Genomic DNA, 5,871 nt, shown 5'->3' on the forward strand with positions numbered 1-5,871 from the left:
AACCCACAAACACACATCGTCAACTCTGACTATCAAACTTATCATCTTTAGCTATTTGATTATGTTTATAATATAAAAACCAAAAACATGCAAATTGCTATAAAAAGGAGGTTGACCAAACAAAATTTCATAAAGAGTTCTAAAATTAATTAAACTTGATTGGTACAATTTATCTAATAGCATTCACCTAAGATACATTCTCTCTAAAAATCATTTGGCAAAACTATATGGAAAGAAACATATATTTTACGTAAAGATAAACATCATAGTACACATTCGGTCCCAAAAAGATACAACAAGCTACATCTCAAAAGTAGCTAACAAATTTTTCCACATCATTCTTATACATCACTTACATATATAACAAGTATTCAAGATCAACAGATAACAGCTCTTCTACATAATCCAAGTAAGCATATAAGGAAAATCTCACATTTTCCCTTTTACCTTATCCCTTGATAGTGCTCGACCTGTAATGCATATTTTTGAAACACAAAATGAGGGTTAGACCTTGACGTCTTAGTGAGAAGTATCTTCTTGCAATTATAGGGTAAAAAATCACCAAAACAGGTTACAAAATCATATTTGTAGTTACAACAAATATATATATATATATATATACATACATATAACTTTTCAAATAAAATTAACTCAAGTATTGCATTCAAGTATCTAATATCTTGAAAATTATCTCATATTAAAACTTATCACATCAAATAGGGATTTGTAAAACTTTCTCGCATCACATAAAGCGAGACCACCCAGTTCCTCGCATCGCACTAGTGTGAGATTCTCCGCCCTCGCATCACACTGTGCGAGACCACCCAGAGCCCCTCTGGTCCTTAAGAACCAGACTCCTCCATCAACTATAGCTAAGCCAAACTTAAGACAAGGCCACTTAAAGTTAATAAAAAACAAGGTTTGATAAATAAAAAAAAGACCAACCAGAGGCTCTCTGGACGACCAGACCCTCTGGTCTCGAACTTCAAATACAACCAAAAGTTCAAGACAAACCAGAGCCCCTCTGGACCACTTTAATCAATGCAAAAATACCTTAAGATGGCCAACTTAAAAGTATAGGCTAACCAAAAACAAGCCAATCAAAAGACATGGCCAACCAGAGGCCCTTTGGACTTGAGCCTCTGATTCGCTTAACCAGAAATGAGTTATACTTAGAAAAATAAACTTTAAATATGACCAGAGGCCCTCTGGTTAAACATAAAGATACACCAGAGCCCTTTTTAGTTCATTTGCCAAAGATAACACACTTAAAAGGAATCCACCTAAAGTCAAGCCCAACCAGAGGGCCTCTGTACGACTAGAGCATTCTGGTTGAACTATATTATGGGCTTTAAAGTGTTAATATAAAATTAGGTTTGAAAATAGTTTAATCAAAAAGGATTAAAAGTTCTTGGTACTAAGAGCCCGGATACAGAATGCGAACAGAGCTCGAACTATAGCTCAACTTCCAAATACAGAACCTCTGCATAGCACATGCAGAGCCTCTGGTTAAAGATAAGTTGAACATTTGAAAAGATCAAAGACTCAAACACAACCAGAGGCCCTATGGTTCAATACGAAGACCAACCAGAGCCCCTCTGGTCCTTAAACACTTCTTTTATCACATCAATAGGATGCGACAACCCAAGTCCTCGTATCACACATATACGATAACTTAAGATCATCACCTCATAAGATTTGATAACAAAACCCATGATCAAAAGATCATCATTTCCAAAATAGATTATGCGACCCTTATTACCAATGTACATAACTCCTGATTATGCCACCATTGTTACAAATGTACGCAACTCCTGATTATGCCACTCTTATTACCATTGTACGCAACTCCTGATTATGTCACCCTTATTACCAATGTACGTAACTCATTGATATGCCACCCTTATTACAACACATCATGATATAATCATGATCAAAACCACCTTTTTACCAAAACTGGCAACCAAAAACCGTTTCAAAACAGAAAATCATATAAAGAACCTTATAGTTCTATACCAGATTTACCATAAAGCTCATACATCTTTCAAGAACCTGTTTATCATCTTCCAAAATAAGAACCATACAGTTCCATGTTTCAAACACCCAATGAAGAAAATTGATAACATAAACTCACCTTTTTCACATATTTGAAGATGAATTCATACAACAACAACTTCAAATAAAATCATTGAATCAACTTCTTCTTTTCTCTCACAGGAAAACACACATAAAGGTTTTTCTTTCTTTTCTTTCTCTCTAAAAACAGTAATAGCATAAGATGATTCTTATCTATTACTTTTATACCACCATAATTAACTCATAGGCGGTGGAGTTTATTATTTTAAAACTCATCATTTCACATTTCCTCATGAGATAAAACAAATATCTCATGTTAACAATCATAAACTATAAGAGGCGATGAGAATGTTTAATCAATAAATCACATTCACAATTAAAGCCCCTTAACTTACTATCAACTTAAAAATAAAACCACCCCAAACTTTAATATTTAATACCTGGTTATCACAGATGGGCTTCCCAAAAAGCAATCCTGGTCCGGGGTCAGTGTAGAATGAATGGGACAACCTTAATATTGTGATGGCAAAGCTAACTTCTTGGGTTTCGGGCGAAGAGAAGCAGATGTGGGGACTCGGGTTGGGGCGTATGAATTGGCCAAAAACTGTTCCCTCGCTGATCCGCGAGGGATCAACGAGATAATTCGTTTTTGGCCAATTCCCTCCGTTGAAAGGTTCCCTCGTTGATCCGTCACTAAAAGTTTTCCTCGCTGATCCGTCGCTGAAAGGTTCCCTCGCTGATCCGTTGCTGAATTTCATCGCTAATATGTCGTTGATAGCATTACCTACGAGCTTTTGACTAACGCAGTGATGGATCAACGATGGAAGACTCCTTTAGCGATGGATCAACGAGGGAACTTTCCCTCGCTGATACTCTTCATTTTCGTAGTAATTCAATGTGATTTTTTGTTGTTTCAACATTCTAAATCTAACACCAATCTTACCATTTTTTCCATCTTAAGATTTCTTCATGTAAGTTTCTTTTATTTGATGTGAATTTGTTTCTCAAGTTCTCTGTCTGATTACAAGAATTTAAGCATGTGTTTCGTATTTACGTAAAAAGTCCACAAAAGTATGAAATTTCTCGAAAGTGAAACTTCTTGAAGGCTTGGTGGTTCGCTTCTTTCTACTGGTAGAATGTTCAATCCACACGATTCAAATTTATTTTATGATTAATTGATTATTGAGGTTTGAACAAGTTGGTTTCCAAATTTACTAACTTGTTGAACCAATGAAAAAAGTATTAATTGATTAATGTGCTTAAACTTTAGGGTTTATGAAAAGGAGTTAAATCATTTTTTAACTCTATCATATTAAGATCATCAAGTACATGCCTTGAAGTCTCTTAATTTCTATCAGGATTTTCTCTCCAATAAAATCAAACAACCCATAATTTTCGATCTAATGTGGTGCGATGCTTGAATTCATTAGTTGGAATTGGAGTAAATGTAACAACCCACATATTCTATATACCGATAATCCACATACATATACTCATAAAACTAAAAATAGTATTGTTACAAAACACGAACTAACAAAAACTTTCTTTAATACTTCTATGAGTAAACAAATGTCATCAACACTAAACTTTTCCCTTTCCATTATCTTGCGAGGTATGATGACCTGCAAAACCGGTTAGTCCAACAACTGAGCGTTAGACCTAAAAGGTCTAGTGAGTGTATAAATCTCAAACAAATAACACACTTTCTAAACAWTCAGTTCAGAATCAAACCTGTTCAGATACATATACTTATTTATTTCTCTCGCGGTTACACCGCCATTTCATCTCTCTCGCGGTTACACCGCCATTTCATCTCTCGCGGTAACACCACCATTACATCTCTCTCGCGGTTACACCGCCATTACATCTCTTTCCTTAAAATATATCAAAAATTCTAACACATTATCCGGATTTGAAGTCCGGTCAACCTTATCCGGATATGAAGTCCGGACAAACACTGAGAATATCAAGAGGGTTACATCGACCATGCCTTGAGCGGTTTAAAAACATATCCGTTCAACACTTAAGCGATTTAAGAAAATATCCGGACAACACTTGGGCGGTTTATGAATAAACCGGTCAACACTTGGACGATTTAAGGAGATATCCGGTCACCTCTTGACCGATTTAGATGAGATCCGGTCACGTCTTGACCGGTTTAAGGAGAACTATGGACACTATTTGTCCGGTTTAAGGACTTAACCAAATATTTATGAAATGCAGTTCATAAATAGCAGATTCTAGCAGTAAAAGAAGTAATAACCAATACTTTAAAGCAATATACACTCACTTTAAAGCCAAATGTCCTTGTTTTTGAATCTTTTCCTTCCTCAGCCAAATCCGGACGTCAAGTAAAAATTTTCCTTAATATCAAGAATGTGTAAAACTTTCTTTCTAAAACCTCATTTACTATTTATAGTAAATGGAATTGTGGGAGCTGGCATTCTGCCGACTTCCCTTCTCCTAACAACTATATAATAAAAATAAGTACACCCACACACACACACAAATATATATATATATATATATATTCCAAAATCTCAAATTAAAACTTGATACCCGAATATTACATCATTCCCTCCTTAAAAGAATTCCGTCCCGGAATTCCATTTAAGCAAAAAGGTAGGGATACTTCATCTGCATCTTAGACTTTGATTCCCAAGTGGCGTCTAGTCCCTTGTGATAATGCCACTGAACCTTTACTAACCCAACCTCTTTGTTTCGTAATTTCTTCACCTTGTAGTCAGTAATCTGTTCAGGGGTTTCTTAATAGCATAACTTTTCATCTACCTTAGTTTCAGGTAATGGTACTGCCACATCTGGACTTATTAGACACTTCCTCAAATTTGACACATGAAACGTTTCATGAATCCCACTTAATTCCAAAGGAAGTTGTAATTTGTAAGCCACTTCCCCAACCTTTCCAATAATAGGGAATGGTCCAACATATCTTGGACTTAATTTTCCTCTTTTTCCAAAAGGTACCACTCCTTTCAAAGGTGATACTTTTAACATCACTCTATCACCTTCTTGGAATTCAATCCGCCTTCGACGTTTATCTGCATAACTTCTTTGTCTATCTTGTGCTACTTTCATCCGTTCCCATATTACTCCAATTTTATCTGCAGTTTGTTGAACTAACTCAGGTTTAGCCAACTGTTTTTCACCTATTTCATTCCAACACAAAGGAGTTTGACATTTGCGTCCATACATAACCTCGAAAGGTGGTGCCTGAATACTCGAATGGTAACTATTGTTGTACGCAATTTCCACCAAAGCCAAATGTCTATCCCATGATCCTCCAAAATCAATTACACATGCTCTAAGCATATCTTCTAAAGTTTGGATAGTTCGTTCACTCTGCCCATCAGTCTGAGGGTGATAAGCTGTACTTAGCTTAATTTGCGAACCCATTTCTCTTTGGAAGCTCTTCCAAAACATAAAAGTGAACGGACTATATCTATCAGAAACAATTGATAGAGGAACACCATGTCGTGTTACTACCTCATCAATGTATAATTTTGCTAATCTCTCCATCGAATATGACTCTTTCATAGGTAAGAAGTGTGCAGATTTGGATAGCCGATCTACTATCATCCATATAGCATCATAACCTTTTGATGTTCTCGGTAATTTGGTTATGAAATCCATAGTGATATGATCCCACTTCCAAACYGGAATTTCTAAAGATTGCAACTTACCATAAGGGCGCTGGTGTTCAATCTTTACCTGAAGACATGTCGGACATTGCTTAACATGTTTAGCAATATCTTTCTTCATATTTGGCCACCAATA

The sequence above is a fragment of the Cynara cardunculus genome (genome assembly GCF_001531365.2).
Source record: "Cynara cardunculus var. scolymus isolate 2C chromosome LG 2, CcrdV1, whole genome shotgun sequence".
Taxonomy (NCBI): domain Eukaryota; kingdom Viridiplantae; phylum Streptophyta; class Magnoliopsida; order Asterales; family Asteraceae; genus Cynara; species Cynara cardunculus.